Raw genomic sequence first — 17,933 nt, forward strand, 5'->3', positions numbered from 1 at the left:
GGGTGACCATATCATAAACTTTTATCCTAAAGTGAAATAGAAGGGCTGGTTTCAACAGAAACTTTTTGATTCCTACTCTTATTCCAATTCCAGTATTCATTCTCTAGATCAGGGATATCTAATAAAAATACAATGTGAGCTATATATGTAATTTTAAATTGTCTACTTGGCACATTGCCAAACTAAAAAGAGGTGAAATTAATTTTAATAATTATTTAGCTCAGTGTAGTATCCTAAATATTATTTCCACATGTAATTAATATTAAACTATTAATGAGATATTTTACCATGTTTGAGATGCTAAGTTATAAATCTGGTGTGGCTTTCCAAGAGTGCATCTCAACTCGGGACTAACTCCTTTTCCAGTGTTCGGTAGCTTCATGGAAGCTCATGGCTACTCTACTGGACTGTGCAGCTGAGATTATTGGATCTTTATATCACTGCCCATCAATCCAGTTTAGGAACATTAGAATCACCTTCAATTCCTCTTGTTTTCTCCCCTTTTCTGTTCCGTAGTGACAGAGCTTAGAGCTGAATCGGCACATTTTCTCTTTATTTTCAAACATCCAGAAAACAGTGGCCTGAGTTCTCTTGAGTTCCTTAACTTACTTCCTTAGTTTAGTGAAATCATACTTCTATATTCAATACTGGACAGAAACTCCTTGAAAAAGTTCCCGTACCTTCTTGGTGCTAAATACAGTGGCCACAGTATGAATGTTTCCTGATACCATAGCTAACTCAGGCATTGTAAATACTTTCTCCTTGAAACTTCCCTGTCCCTTGTCATATACGGCACTCCTCTGTCTTGGTTATTCCCTGAGTTCTGTGTTTTGCTGATTCTTCTCTTGGATCTATTTTCTGTTTCCTTTGTCCAGTGTCCTTGACTTCTTGCCTAAGAATCAAGCCTATACTTTTAGCTATGATTTGGATATATCTGTACGATGATACTCTGTGAATTATTCCAACCCAACCTAGTATTTGCTCCATACCAAACTTTTCTTCCCCTGGTTATTATTTTGATTCTTTTTTTTTTTTTAATTAATTAATTAATTTATTTTAACTTTATTTTATTTTTAAACTTTACATAGTTGTATTAGTTTTGCCAAATATCAAAATGAATCCGCCACAGGTATGCATGTGCTCCCCATCCTGAACCCTCCTCCCTCCTCCCTCCCCATACCATCCCTCTGGGTCATCCCAGTGCACTAGCCCCAAGCATCCAGTATTGTGCATCGAACCTGGACTGGCATCTCGTTTCATACATGATATTTTACATGTTTCAATGCTATTCTCCCAAATCTTCCCACCCTCTCCATCTCCCACAGAGTCCATAAGACTGTTCTATACATCAGTGTCTCTTTTGCTGTCTCATACACAGGGTTATTGGTACCATCTTTCTAAATTCCATACATATGCGTTAGTATACTGTATTGGTGTTTTTCCTTCTGGCTTACTTCACTCTTTAAAATGAAGCAACTGACAAACAACTAATCTCAAAAATATACAAGCAACTCCTACAGCTCAACTCCAGAAAAATTAATGACCCAATCAAAAAATGGGCCAAAGAACTAAATAGATATTTCTCCAAAGAAGACATACAGATGGCTAACAAACACATGAAAAGATGCTCAACATCACTCATTATCAGAGAAATGCAAATCAAAACCACTATGAGGTACCATTTCACACCAGTCAGAATGGCTGCGATCCAAAAGTCTACAAGCAATAAATGCTGGAGAGGGTGTGGAGAAAAGGGAACCCTCTTACACTGTTGGTGGGAATGCAAACTAGTACAGCCACTATGGAGAACAGTGTGGAGATCCCTTAAAAAACTGGAAATAGAACTGCCTTATGATCCAGCAATCCCACTGCTGGGCATACACACTGAGGAAACCAGAAGGGAAAGAGACACGTGTTCATCGCAGCACTGTTTATAATAGTCAGGACATGGAAGCAACCTAGATGTCCATCAGCAGATGAATGGATAAGAAAGCAGTGGTACATATACACAATGGAGTATTACTCAGCCATTAAAAAGAATACATTTGAATCAGTTCTAATGAGGTGGATGAAACTGGAGCCTATTATACAGAGTGAAGTAAGCCAGAAGGAAAAACACCAATACAGTATGTTATTTTGATTCTTGACCTCGCCATATTTGGTTACAAGTCAAAGTTAGAGACTTTACTATAATCTTCAGCTTCTTCCTTTTTTAATTTATTTTTTATTATCTACATACAATTAGATACTCAATATTTTTGGGTTTACCTATGAAGTGCATACTGAATATTTTTATTTTCTCTTTTTTTGCAGTGTTTTACTTCATGTCCCTCCCACCCGTGCTAAAATCCCACATGGTGTCTCTCTTACTTTGTTTCCTCTAATACATTTTTGATATTGCTTCCAAAGTTCTGAGCACAGTCGGATCGTACCCTTTTCCTGTCAAAACTTCTACCAGGTCCATTTGTTCTCTTGTGTGGCATGTAAGTCCTAGACTACTATTCTATCTTTAACCCTAGACATACTCTTCAGTATTTTCCTTTCCTCTGAAACTCTTTTAAGACCTAAATTTATCTTAAAGATGGAATTTTATATTAGTGGAAGAAACTAGGCATCAAGTGTGGGTAGTATGGCTTGACAGCACTTGGACACTCATAATAAATGGGAAAATACATGGTCTGCTTATGTGATACTCAAAGCTAGGTTAACAATCAGATTTCTTTGCTTCCCTGTAAAAGAAGGCCTGTATAGCGATTTCAGTTTCTGAGCAGCAAGAATTAATAACATCTTGGCAGCAATGAATGATGTATGTTTTATTTACAGATATACTTTCTGTACTTGGAAACTAATATAGAGAAATACCTTAGTTAAGCTGTTCAGCTTGGCTGACTTTTATAGGAAAACAATAGATCCCCTGAGGTAATACTAATGTAAGTAGAAAGTGGCTATGGCAGTTAGTAGATCTAGTTGCATTGAGAAAGAATGACTTGTTACCTGTTTCTTAATATTATTACAATTAGTTGTCTCCTAGCCTCTTTAGTCTCCTAGCATGTTTCATTTGGATGAGATGTTCATTCTTTATAATGCAATGTATTATTTCATCCAGCCCAATCTTATTACTAACCTCATGTGCCTTAGGTGGCATGGGGCTTCCCTTAGGCAGCATAGTCATTGATGTTGGGAGGAAGAAGATAAATATTAATTGGAGGGTGTTAGATCTGGGAAACCTTAAAAAAATACTAAATATGCTGAGGAAGTCATTTTTGCTGCTATTTTATGGAAGTTTGTGTAAAATCTAATTGCTTGATTTGAAAGAAAACTGCAGGTCATAAACAGTGATGAATAAATTGTCAACAGGAATGTTTCTGCATATAGTAAAAATGTTTTGCCCTTGTCTTAAAAGGAAAGCAAGATAATAGCCAATAATCATATTTAAAATGGTAGTGATACCTTCTCATCTCTATAATTCCAAGCAAGTTCAGACATGAACTCAAGATTCAGCATATATTGTTTTAATGTAAACATGGGTCATCGGTGAAAACTTATTTTCTAAAATCACTAATATAATGGTAAAGTGAATATGAGCAGTGAGAGTTGTAAGTAGGAGGAGAAAAAAGTCCCAAACTGTAACTGCCACAGAATACTTCCTTTAAAGTAAAATTAATTTTTTTTTTTTTTTAAAAACAACAGTTACTACCATTTATTTGGCACATACAGTCTTCTAGATACTCTGCTAAATACCTTTTAAACATTATCCCTCTTTTTTCTTAAAAAGTATCATGAAGCAGATATTGTTATTTTTCTGTTTACAGATAATTAAGTTGAGGCTTAGAGAAATAATTTGCTTGACTCCATCCATTTACCTAGTATGTGACAGAACCAGATTTGACTCAAATTTATTTAACTCCAAAGTTTAAGCTCTTCATGCCATTTTTTCTGTTAATTTTTAAGGAGAAAGAAATGCTTCCCCACATCCCAGACTGTGTTCCAGGTTCCCTGTGAAGGATTACTAAGCATGTTTTTGTTCTTTAGTCGCTGAGTTGTGTTCAACTCTCCAGCGACCCCCCTGGCTCATCTGTCCATGGGATTCTCCAGGCAAGAATAATGGAGTTGGTAGCCATTCTCTTCTCCAGTGGATTTTCCTGACCCAGGGATTGAACCCTTGTCTCCTACTATTGTGGAAATTTAGACCCTACATTATTTCCTTACCACCATCACATGTTATTCCTAGTCCAGAGTCTGGGCTATAACAATAAGAATGGCCCCTTGTACTCATTTTGGGCTTTATATATTCACTGTTTCATTTGAACATCACAAGGAGCACTTGAAACTATACTATGCTTGTTTTACTCGTGAAGATGCCAAGGCTAAGGGAAGTCAAAGAACTGGCCCACATTCCCAGGTAATAATTAAGAGAGTTATTCAGAATGTTATAAAAATGATCTTTTATGGAACTGTATGTAGTTCTGGACTGATTATATACAATTGGAAGTTTTAGAACTGAAAGTGAGCATTTACTGTGTGTCAGCAATTGTCCTATTATGATTGTCCTAAATACTTTGTACATATCATCTCATTTAATCTTTCCAATATCATGGAAGGTAAGAACTATTATTTTATAGTGAGGAACCTCTGGCATATGGCGACTTTAACATGCCCAAGGTCATTAAGTGTGGGAGTGAGGACCCTGACCAGGGCTTTCTCACCTCAGATCTGTGCTCTTGGCCACTGGGCCTTTCTACTAACTAGTCACAAGGTCAGTCAGTCAGTCTGGTTTTATAACAATGAACTCTATAGCTACCAGTCAAGTCAAAGCTAGTACTCTGATTTCTAAGTTGAGCTTCTTTGGGGATGTTGATAAAATATTTTGATGTGTTAATAAATAAGCACTTATATAAAAACACAAATTGTTGCTGTTTTTCAGTCGCTCAGTTGTGTCTCTTTGCAACCCCATGGACTGCAGTATGCCAAGGTTCCCTGTCCTTCACCATCTCCCAGAGTTTGCTCAAACTCATGTCCATTGAGTTGATGATGCCATCCAACCATCTCATTCTCTGTCACCCCCTTCTCCTCCTGCCCTCAATCTTTCCCAGCATCAGGGTCTTTTCAAATGAATCGGCTCTTTGCACCAGGTGGCCAAAGTATTGGAGCTTTTGCTTCAGTATCGGTCCTTCCAATGAATATTCAGGGTCGATTTCCTTTTGGGTTGACTGGTTTGATCTCCTTACTGTCCCAGGGACTTTTGAGAGTCTTCCCCAACACCACAGATGGAAAGCATCAATTCTTCAGCTCTCAGCCTTCTTTATGGTCCAACCCTCACATCTGTACATGACTACTGGAAAAACCATAGTTTTGACTATACATTATGTCTTTTTTTTTTTGAGTGACATCTCCACAATTATCAAACCAAGTGCAAACATCTTGAGATGAAAATCTCTGTTAAAGGCTGTCTCTCTGGCTGAAGGAGGATTTTGATAACTGTTGTTTAAAAGACTGAATAGAGCTTGGGGTAGTGGGTGGAGCGTGATGTCTCACATGTAGCCTGGAGTAGCCCAGGTTGGGGATTGATGAACATCATGGGCTTGTCTGACAGCATGTGAAGTCATCAAAAGTGAATTGTAAGGAAATAAAACTGACAATTGAAGGTATGCAGTAGTGGTCAGAGAGCCAGGTATGGCAGGAGCAACAGGTCTTATTGACCTTCTGAGTTTGGTAGGTAGTTTGGATGGTAAAAGTTTAAGAGTTGTCTGTGCTTTTATATATTTCTAGTATACCTTTGAATGGGTAGTTGGGGTCCACATAAAATGATGAGGCTAGATGGACTTAAAAGCATAGATCAAGTGAAAAACATCAAATTAAGTAATTTGTTGTCTGTCTCATATAGCAACCCTATGACTTATATACTATTACTTTAATGTCCATTTTATTAATATACAGCAAGGTTAAGTAACTTGCTCAGTTTACACAGTCTGGTAAGTTGTGGAGGCAAGAGTCGAAGGGAAGCAGTCTGCCTCCACAATCCATGCTCTTGAGCTCTCTCGTATATTCTCCAGATGAGATGGAAGAGAGAGGGCAAAGAATAACAAATGCATATATGATATAGAGTGATACCTTTACTACCACTTATTTCAAATATCGACTGGAGGCATCCATGCCTGAGGTTACACTCTTGTTTAGAGTTTTGATAAACCATGTAGATCATCTGAAGTAAAAAGTGGCTTATCCCTATGTACCACACAGGGTCTTGGTGAGAAACAGATTGTACATGAATGAGGTTGATGAAGAGAGGTTAATGAATGGGGCTGTTCACAAAGGGGTAGGCAATAGGACAGGATTCAGTGAGAAAGAAATAGTGAAGTACCCAGGGACTAGTGGCAGTGGGAAGTCATGACCTTGTGCTGGAGGGTGAGGAAGAGGGAATGGACTTTACTGGTGAGAGTGCGAGGCATGGGAGAGGGGCCAGGGGGCAGGAATCAGGGCCCTGAGTGACTGCATGTAGTAACTACCAAAACAGCAGCCTGGTGGGAGACTGGCGGTGGCAATAGATCTGCCACCTTCTCTCTTCCATTAGCTTGTGATCTCCTCCAGGTGCCTCCTATTTGCTGAACCCAGTTGGAAGCTAGAAGGCAAGGAAGCTTGGGTGATGTAGTTCACAGACTTGGGGTGCTGCTGCTAAGTCACTTCAGTCATGTGCGACTCTGTGCAACCCCATAGATGGCAGCCCACCAGGCTCCCCCGTCCCTGGGATTCTCCAGGCAAGAACACTGGAGTGGGTTGCCATTTCCTTCTCCAGTGCATGAAAGTGAAGTCCCTCAGTAATGTCTGACTCTCAGCGACCCCATGGACTGCAGCCTACTAGGCTCCTCCATCCATGGGATTTTCCAGGCAAGAGTACTGGAGTGGGGTGCCATTGCCTTCTCCGAGACTTGGGGTAGAGGTCAGAAAAGATCAGGGAATGGATCTAGAGGGCAACAGGGATTAACCAGTGTGCCATATGACCCATAAGGGTCGAATTGTGTGTACTCACCCCCTCCCCCACTCCAAAACCTTATATATTGACTTTTTAAACCTCAGTTTCTCAGAATATGGCCCTTTTTGGAAATAGGTAATCATATAAACTGAGCTTATAAGGGTGATCCCTAATCCAGTATGACTGGTGTCTTTATAAAATGGGGAAATTTGAACGAACATACATAAAAGATGACGTTGACACAGGGAGAAGATGGCTGTTTACAAGCCAAGGATTACTTGCATCTACTAGAAACTAGGCAAGATGCCTGGAGCAGATCTCTTCCTAGCCACTTTAGAGAGAATATGGCTGAGCACACCCCTTCATTCACACTTCTGACCTCCATGTCTGTGACACAATACATTGCCATTGCTCTCAGCCATTTAGTTATTGGTACTTTGTGATAGCAGATCCAGGAAGCTGATATACCATATATGGTGATGAAGTTTCTCATTGACCAACTGTTTTTAAAATTTTACTTTAAGTTTATATAGAATCATAGAGCCATATAGAGTTTGGAAATGAGAACTAGTGTAAAACACTGATTTTTGGAGATGAGAGCCTTTCCCAGGGTCACAGACTTTAATGGCGGAGTCAGAGCTAGAGCAATATAGGTAAAACATGTATTTAGACACTGCATTGCTCAACTTTTAGGTAAGAAAAGCCTTATCACTATAAGTTTTCAGATTTTTATATGTTAATAATTTGGGGGCATTAATTAATTGCTGGCATGTTCCTAGTTTGTACTTGAACCAGGATTTTCTTGTTATATGAGGTAGCCTAAAAACCATATGATAAATATTCCTATAGGTAAATAACTTAATTTTATTCTGCTTAAGATCACGTTTGCATGATAAACAACAGAGCATCAAAAAAGCAATTGCCAGTGTCCAGACGGAGCCTGGTGTGCTGCCGTCTATGGGGTCGCAGAGAGTTGGACACGACTGAAGTGACTTAGCAGCAGCAGCAGAATAAAGTGAAAACTCAGCGTCGTATCTCAGCAGAAAAAAATTTCAGTAGGTTGGAGAGATGTGCCAAAGTCAATGTATAAATAAAGATTTCAAAGTTAAAGAATACTTCACAATAAACCTTAAGCTATATGTTGGAAGTAAAAATGATTACAGTCCTCGAGGGAAGCAATTTCACAACGTGCAGAAAGAGTCTTAACTTTCATCTTTGCTAGTATTATATAATGTTTGTGTGTGTATATATATATAAATATATATATTTTTCTCCCTCAGGACATTACCTGCTTTTTATTTTTGTTTGAACATACTGTTCTGGAAAATTTTAAATATATACAATCTTATTTCATCTGTAACTCCCATCCATTTTGCTACTCTGTATAATTTTGTTACAAATCCCAGACATCGCATTGCCCTTTAATTTTGATTATTGTTTTTGATAAATAGTTCAATTTTGAGGATTATATTCCAAGGAAAGAATTTGAAATAATTGAAAACCTTTTTACCCAATATGTTCCTTACAGAATTATTTATAATGGCAAAAGAAATTGAAAGCAACTATCGAGCACTAAGGCAAAATATAATTTGTAAAATGTCCATTTGATGGAATGCTGTATTAAACTGAAGCCTGTAAACAGTTGTAGGCAACATGAGTAAAAGCTTATGTTTAAATAATGAGAATTTAAAAGATGTGTAGAATAAAATAAGCAAACAAAAGCTTGGCTTGGAGAAATCATGAGAAAGCAATCAACCAAAATATGAAATAATGATTTACTTGAATCACAGTATTGTGAGTTGTTTTTCCTTTTGTCTGCTGTTCAATATGTTCCATATCATGCATAGTTTTATGATGGGAAGAATGCAATAAACTTGAATTGTGATTAAAAACAAGAAACATGATATTTGACTTTTGATAATCATACTACCTGGCTCTAATCATTTATGGTAATTGTGGGACCTACTTACAAGAATACCAACTAAGAAATAATAGGGTTTTCCTGGATTGCAAAATGTACAACTGAATGTTCTCTTTCCCTCCTTTTCTTAGTTACTTTTGCTACCTTTACCACTTCAAAAAAAAAAAAAAAAAAATAAGGCAAACATTTATTTAAAAATCTCCCACAAATACCGTTACCTATGAAATACAAAGAAAAACAATTATAAATACCCCATTCTTCTCTCTAATTTTTGAAATGTTGATTGGCATTAAACTTGGTTCTCATTTCTGATTGGGCTTCCTTTAAAGTTCTTATTGGTCTTGAAGTTTCCACTAAAATTCGTAATCCCAATGTTTAGCTGTATTTGTAAGAAGTATTCCTTAAGAATCTGCCTGCAATGCAGGAGACATAGGAGTTCAGTTCAGTTCAGTCGCTCAGTCGTGTCCGACTCTTTGCGACCCCATGAATCACAGCATGCCAGGCCTCCCTGTCCTTCACCAGCTCCTGGAGTTCACTCAGACTCAGGTCCATCGAGTCAGTGATGCCATCCAGCCATCTCATCCTCTGTCGTCCCCTTCTCCTCCTGCCCCCAATCCCTCCCAGCATCAGAGTCTTTTCCATTGAGTCAACTCTTCGCATGAGGTGGCCAAAGTATTGGAGTTTCAGCTTTAGCATCATTCCCTCCAAAGAAATCCCAGGGCTGATCTCCTTCAGAATGGACTGGTTGGATCTCCTTGCAGTCCAAGGGACTCTCAAGAGTCTTCTCCAACGCCACAGTTCAAAAGCATCAATTCTTCGGCACTCAGCTTTCTTCACAGTCCAACTCTCACATCCATACATGACCATAGCCTTGACTAGACATAGGAGAGGTGGGTTCTATTCCTGGGTTGGGAAGATCCCCTGAAGGAGAAAATGGCAACCCACTCCAGTATTCTTGCCTGGAAAATCCCATGGACAGAGGAACCTGGTGGGCTACTGTCTAAGGGGCTGCAGAGAGTCAGACATGACAGAGTATGTGGCAAGCAATTAAAATGTCTTTAAAAACTAAATTTCTAATTGCACATCTTTATATGTTTATTCTATTTGCTTTATTCTTTGCAATTCAGATATGTTGAGTTAGAATTATGTTTTGTATCCGAGGTTCTGCCCACTTTCTCTCCTTTATCACCCTGTCCTTATGCTAGGCTACCATTTCAGCCCATACAGCTGAATTGTAGTATGAAGGATTTTGTCTTGTTTCTAGATACCTTTTTGGAGCTGGTAGAGCTGCAGTAAAGCTATCTTAGAGCTGTACTATGAAGCATTTTATTTTTCTTTCTGAAATCTATCAAAATTTGACCTGAATTCTCTAAATTCAAATATTCTCTAATTTTTGAAGTCAGCTTGATTTCAATGATCCTTTAGTTTTTAGCAATTGCCTTTATTGCTCCACATTTTATCTTGGAAGAGGGGACTGCACACCTTCAATCTTCCTGTCAAAGGGCCTCCTTGCATTGAGCTCCCTGTTAGGAAGTTCCCTGTGACTTTCTGCTCAACAAAGAAGACATGTTTTAAGGAAGAAAACTGCATTTTACTATATGAAAATAATAATGATTCATCATAATAAAGTAATGAAACTTTTGCCTGTCATTTTCAGTGCCATGATAGAGGGAAAAATCTGACAAATGGCTCTTAAAACTTTTGTCTAGAAGTATCCCAGGTCACTTTTGCTCATATTTTATTAGTCAAAACAAATGACATGATCACTGTTAAAAGTAAATGGAAAAGTATAGTGAGTATATAAAATAATGTTAAGTATTTGAGAGTATTTTCATAGGTATGGTTGGTTGGTTAATTTATTTAACTAAACCTGAATCCTTTTTGTTGTACATTGTTGTATTATCATGCCTGCAATATATACAAAACAGTATATAGCTCTTCTGGAGCCAATATTCTTGTGATAGCACTATTTAGAAAATCAGCTTGTCAATATTAGTTAAGAATCTTCATTATGAATATATCTTCTGGCCCCATAATTCCACTTCTGAATTGCAACAGTAAAGCAATATTCTTAAATACAAAACTATGGGAAATGATAAACTTTATAATTTAATTTATAATACTGAAAAATTAGCAACAAATATCCAGTAGGGAAATAGCTATAATAAATTTGCTCATGGAATATTATGAATTTATGAGTTTCTACTGAAAACAGTCATTTCCTTTGTAGTGGTGACTTAGTCACCATTATAGCATCTCTGATGAAATAAAGCAGGTAACATAGTTGTATCTGAGCTTGGGGGCTAGCAAGATTGTGAGGATTTTAAGTTTTTAGGATTACATAGACGAATTAGATGTCTCCAAGTATGATTAAAAAGAGTCAGACACGACTGAGAGACTTCACTCAAGTATGATTAAATGGATAGGAAGGTAAGGAGGATGGAGAGAAAGTTTTGAGTTCTGATAGGATGTCAAGTCATTCAAGTAGATAGATCCTGTAGGTAACTGGAAATACGGGATCAGAGATTGGTTGGAGATGAGGGTTAAAAATGTTCTTTGGGGATTCATCAATCTAGAAATGTTAGTTAAACTTGGAAGTAGATGAACTTCAAAGAAGTGAATTAAGAGGAAGAAGAATGCAGGCAGAAAATCAAAGAGGAGTGGTTGTAGAAGAAAGGATGAAAAGGATCCTGGAAAAAGTGATGAAAAGTTGAGAGGGACAGGAGAGCTAGAAAATTTACAGTTTGGGGAAATTTTTGAGGAAAGAATTTTTTGAGGGAAATAGAACTGAGAGGCAAAGGAGAAAGAGATTGGGGGAGTAATTTTATTGGTTATTTAAATTAGTTTTTTTGTTTTTTTTTTGGAACAGGCTGGTACAATGCTAGGTAACTTATTAAAATTGAAGCGTATGATAAATATTGATGTTAATAATACCATTCCATAAAAACGGACAAGTTTTTTGGTCCATTTTAAAACTACTTTTAGTAAGAGGCTTAAGTGATAAGTGGAAATAATTTAAGTCTTAATAGAAATTTGCTCATACAAAGAACATGTACTCATACAAGGAAAATTCATATAAAGTTACATGCTAACCAAGTAGTCAAAAATACCAACCTTACTCACTTACTGTAAAGAAATTTATATCTCTGAGACTGAAGCAGATTAAGAGGTCTGAAGATGCAAAAGAGAAAAAGAAAAGATGGGAAATTTTACAAGTTATTTAAAAAAAAATATCTGGGTAGAATGGTTGTTTTCAACTCAGTGGTTTATATACTATATCTTGAAGCAACTAGAGGACATGATGACCAATTTTCATGTCACAGAATATTTTTTGTTTGCTTTAAGGGACAAATTTGTGAAATTTGAAGACTTTACAATAACTTTGTGGGTAGAACTAGGACATTTGCAATGAGAAAAGTGTAGTTTTGCCATGTCCAAAAAAATACTGTAAGCTAGTAAACTATAACAGCTACTGTATATCCAGAAGGGCTGCCGATGCAGTTGGATCTGTATAGATCTCTTTGATCCTCCAACTTTCTAGTTTTAAATGAATACTGCGTCCTTAGGTGGTATGTTTGGAATATATTTAAACTTTTGCCGAAGGATTCCATGTTCTCCTCCCACAGTAGAGCATAACAGTTAGGTTTTTATAGTTTCCCCCTTTCCTTTCCACACTACTGTTGTTGTTGTTCAGTCACTAAATCATGTCTGACTCTATGATTCCATGGACTGCAGCATGCCACGCTTCCCTATCCTTCCCCATCTCCCAGAGTTGGCTCAGATTCATGTCCACTGAGTCAGTGATGCTGTCTAATCATTCCATCTTTTGCCACCCTCTTCTCCTTTTGCCTTCAATCTTTCCCAGCATGAGTATTGGAGTTTCAGCATCTGTTCTTCCAAGGAATATTCAGAATTAATTTTCTTTAGGATTGACTGGTTTGATTTTCTTGCTGTCCAAGGGACTCTCAAGAGTCTTCTCCAGCACCACAATTCGATAGCATCAGTTCTTTGGCGCTCAGCCTTCTTTATTGTCCAACTGTCACATCAGTACATAACTACTGGAAAAACCATAGCTTTGACTATATGGACCTTTGTCGGCAAAGTGATGTCTTTACTTTTTAATATGCTGTCTAGGTTTGTCATAGCTTTCCTTCCAAGGAGCAAGTGTCTTTTTAAATTTCATGGCTACAGGCACCATCCGTAGTGATTTTGGAGCCCAAGAAAGTAAAATCTGTCACTGCTTCCACTTTTCTTCCACTATTTGCCATGAAATGATGGGACCAGATGCCATGATCTTAGTTTTTTGAATGTTGAGTTTTAAGCCAGCTTTTACACTCTCCTCTTTCACGATCAAGAGTTCCTTTTCACCTTCTGCCATTAGAGTGGTATCACATTATGGAAGACTAAACATTAAGATGTAAAAATTAGCAGGATCTGATTAGTATCATCAAAAAGATTTAGAATATTAGGTTCTTTAATTAGGGTAAGACTTAGATCATTTACATTTTACCTCACTTTAGCAAATGAAGAATTTGAGGCACAGGAAAATTAAGTGATCTAGTCCTACTGGCTTTACCTGTCAGGTTATTAGGTATTTCCTATAATTTTTGCTATACCTATTATAGTATTAGTGCTAAAATGCCCCTGTAACCAGGTAGAGAATTTCTTCATGAATAATAATAAAATCATTGATGTGGTTTCACTCAGTAACTGAGCAAGTCAGATCTGGAGAGCAAGTAACATTTGTTAAGTGAGAAAAGAGAAAGGGAGCGACAGCTCCTAGGCAAGGGACATTGAGCCTGTGATAGTGACATCAAGATAGTAAAAAACATTCAGGGCTTGGTGTCAGAGGGACTGGGGTTCAGTTTTGATGGTGCCACTTACAGTAATTGTGTGACTTCGGGCAAAGTCCTAAACTCTCAAGTTTCTTCATGTATGAGATAGGAGTCATGATTAATCTACTTCATAGATTAATTGTGAGAATCAATTAATCAAGCTATAGAAAGATTCAAAGTCATTTACCAAATTTATGACTCCTACCTCCTACCTTCCAGACAGTACTGCAGATCCCAGTAATAAAGAGACAATTATATTCTTTTTGTAAAACACTATGAAAGTCCAGAAATTAAGTAAAATTTACCAGGAAATCTGATATAATTGATAAGTATTTAGAACAATAGGTTTGTAACTTGGAAGAAGTACCTGACTCTTAAGAACAGGACTTTGTCTTCTTTTATCCTCAAGGAGTGGAGAAGGCAATGGCACTCCACTCCAGTACTCTTGCCTGGAAAATCCCATGGATGGAGGAGCCTAGTAGGCTGCAGTCCATGGGGTCGCTAAGAGTCGGACACGACTGAGCGACTTCTCTTTCACTTTTCACTTTCATGCGTTGGAGAAGGAAATGGCAACCCACTCCAGTGTTCTTGCCTGGTGAATCCCAGGGACGGGGGAGCCTGGTGGGCTGCCGTCTATGGGGTCCCACAGAGTCGGACATGACTGAAGTGACTTAGCAGCAGCAGCAGCAGCAACCTCAAGGAGATTACAACTAGTTGGAGAGATGATCCATTAAGCAAAAAGCCCATGTTTATGGAGGTCATCGTTATAGTAAATCACTTTTGCAAACTGTTAATTCTAGATGGAAGATGGAAAAGGAATGTCAGCAGTATATAAAAAAGGAGGAGGAAGAGTATTTGCTTAGAAAGCATGGGGTAATATTTTTTTTCATTGTTTTACTTTAAACCACCCCTTTTATTCTGTAACATTTTTCTTGTCCTCCTACTAGAGATCTAAGTACTATAATTACTCTTTGAGTCAGCAAGAGACTGAATATCTGTGTTTCAGTAAAAGATCCCATCTTTTATTTTTACCTCTAAAGGATAATTTGAATTCACTGAGATTTTTGGCCTCAATTTTAAGATTCATACATGGCTGGCAATCTTTATGGAGTATTCTAGCTTTTAATATTTAAGCAAATTATGACCATATGGAGAAGGAAATGGCAACCTACTCCAGTACTCATACCTGGAAAATCCCATGGACCGAGGAGCCTGGTAGGCTACAGTCCATGGGATGCTGGGGGCCGGCGTGAGGACCTCCACCCGTGGCAAAGGTCATGAGGAAGGAGGCTCGACATACGCAAAGGCGGGATCGAGCCTCAGGAGTCCCCCTGGAAATTCTCGAGCATCTACCCCCATAACCAGAGCCTGCCTACTTTACTACTTTGTGCTCTCACCTACACCTCTGACTTTATGGGGGGCTGTCCCCCACCACCTCTTTCGGAGAAGGAGTTAACTTAGAGCTCCAGTTAATAATAATTCCTGGGTGTGACAGGATTGTTCCAAACTTACAAACTCCTCTGAAGGTTCTCTAGCCTGCCTGACAGGCTTGTCCGGCCACATGTGATTGCTCACAGTCTCCCAACCGTGAGAGGCATGAGATGCTTTAAACCATCTAAAAACAGGTTCTTTAGAGAAGTTAGAAAACTATTAATATAGTATAATGGGCTGATTAGAAATTGTATTGGTGAAGGGTTTTTCATTTTTTGAGCCAATGTTTACTGCTAAGTCTCCACATCCCCTGCCCTTATACACACTAATGAATATATAGAAGAAATAAGTATTAACCTTTGATATTAATCACGTTGGACCTTAGGCTAAGTAAATTCTTTTCTTAATTAAAACCCACTACACCCTCACCCTATAGGAATGTAACTTTATCTGGTACCTTCAGAAGGTGGCGTCTGTTTCAAAAATAATCACCCCTGGAGAAATAAGTGTTCTGGTTGACTGACCACTGTCACAAGGAGAGGGTCATAAATTGTCAGCAGACCCTCCTGGCCAGAAGATGATGTAACACCCCTAAGACCTCTGTATACATTTGTATGAAGCACCTGACTTTAATAAAAGTCAGGACTGCTGTCCCCACGTGACTTTTGTAGAACCTCTCAGTGTATAAAAACAGACCCTGGAAAATAAAGAATGGGATCAGTTCCTCGAAAGACTGGTCTCCCCATGTCGTTCTCTCTCTCAAACTTTGGCTGAGTTTCCATCTGGAGTGTGGAGCCCGCCATGCTTACTAATTATGCCGGGGCTTCTAAGATCCGACCGGGGAGGCCTCAGTGTCTCCTCTCCTTCGGAAGAACGGAAGGACTCCTGCGGCCTACGTAAGTGGTGCAAACTTCTTGTCTTAAAGTTTTATTGGTTTCCCGCGTAAACCAAGCTACTCAGCCTCTTTCCTCCACTGAATTTTCCTGCTGACCTATCCTCATTCTATTACTCTTTATATCTCTAATTAATATCTAATTAAAGCCAGTGTATTCACCAACGCTGTCTCCGCTTCGAACTCCCTGGATCAGCCGGGGCTGGACCTCGGCAGGGTCGCAAAGAGTCAGACACGACTGAGCGACTTCACTTCTCTTCATTTCATGACCATCTAGTGATCGGGTTTCCAACTGTAAGCTATTTGTCATTTATGATTGTGCTATGTATGTCTACATTTATAAGTATTTTGTGATTTCTAAAATGTACATTTTTGTTCATATTTCAGTACATCTTTAAATTGATACCTTCTTAAATTCCTCATTGACCAGGTGGTGATTTTGATGGAGTTTGCATTGTCTGTGCATGTATGAATGTCATCATAGTGTCAATGTTTTAATTGAGTTATGTGTATTTTAGGTACCACTGTTTCCCAGTACAGTAGGAAATGGCAACCCACTCCAGTTTTCTTGCCTGGAAAATCCCATGGATAGAGGAGCCTGGTGGGGTACAGTCCATGGGGTTGCAAAGAGGTGGACACAACTGAGCACACATACACACACATATTTCCCAAATCCTAAGATTTGCCCTTGGAAAGATAAATCACATGTACACAAAGGCATAGAAGCAGAGCAGTGAAACATATGACAGAGACAAAACTAACAAATCTTCAGTGATAAGCATTGTGTCATCATGGATTGCTTTCTTTCTTTCTTGGTGGTATATAAATAATAAAGGTACATCATATAATCCAGTGTTTTGGGTTCACTGAAGCATTGGGTTCACTATATTATTTTAGCTTGAGTAATTTAAATGAGATGACTAACATTCTGGAGGAAATGTTAAGGTGTGTTTATGGAAAGTGAATGTCATTTCAAAAGTCATACTTTTGCTTACAGATGCTCTTAAAGGTTACTTTTAAAAAAAATCAAGAGTATTATTCAAATGTAAAATGAATGTGTCAAAGATTTTATTTAGCTCATTAATTAATGAGTGAATCAGTAAGATAATACAACTTGTTCACAGGAGAGTTAAAAGAGCATGTGTACAACCTCTACTTTCCATCCTGTGGCTCGTGATCTTTAGTGATTCCCCCTATTCCACACTGGGCACAATTTGCATTTCTATGGGAAAAAAGTCATTGTATCAATATGTATTTTATAACTTAGAGTTGTGAAGCAGCTGAAAGACATTAAAGGGCTTAAGAAAAGTGAAAGTCGCTCAGTCATGTCCGACTCTTTGTGACTGTATGAACTGTAGCCTGCTAGGCTCCTAGGCAGAATACTGGAGTGGGTAGCCATTCCTTCTCCTGGGGATCTTCTCAACGGACCAAACCCAGGTCTCCCACATTGCAGGCTGTTTCTTTACCATCTGAGCCACCAGGGAAGCCCAAAGGTCTTAAAAACCCTGATGTAACTGGATAATCTAGATGGGTACACTGACAGGATACCCATTAATACTTTTTTGCATATTTAAAAATCTTTCAGATTTTCTAAGAAATTGTAGTGTTTGGAAGATTTCCCAACTGGCCTTAATGGCAATCCACTCCAGGGAAGCCCAGGGACAGTCTTAACTCTGAGTCATAGGAATGTTACTAATTTTTGCAATATTGCTCCTTTCAGCTGTACTTTCTAGAAATGTTTCTTTGAAACCATATAAACAACAGATTCTTAATGAACTTAGCTATATCTGAAAATGAGTCCTTAAGAATAAATTAGCGGTTTCTTACTGTTTTTGACTCATTAATTTTGGAAACAGGTATTTCATTTTCTGTCCAGCAATTTTT

The 17,933-nt window shown here is 38.2% G+C and overlaps 1 protein-coding gene across 5 annotated transcripts in view; it reads left to right on the top strand.

Moving 5' to 3' along the window:
- Positions 1–17,933, top strand: part of IMMP2L (inner mitochondrial membrane peptidase subunit 2) — a 963,981-nt gene that overhangs the window by 109,695 nt on the left and 836,353 nt on the right. The window lies entirely within an intron of this gene.

The sequence above is a fragment of the Bos javanicus genome, chromosome 4 (assembly GCF_032452875.1).
Source record: "Bos javanicus breed banteng chromosome 4, ARS-OSU_banteng_1.0, whole genome shotgun sequence".
NCBI lineage: Eukaryota > Metazoa > Chordata > Mammalia > Artiodactyla > Bovidae > Bos > Bos javanicus.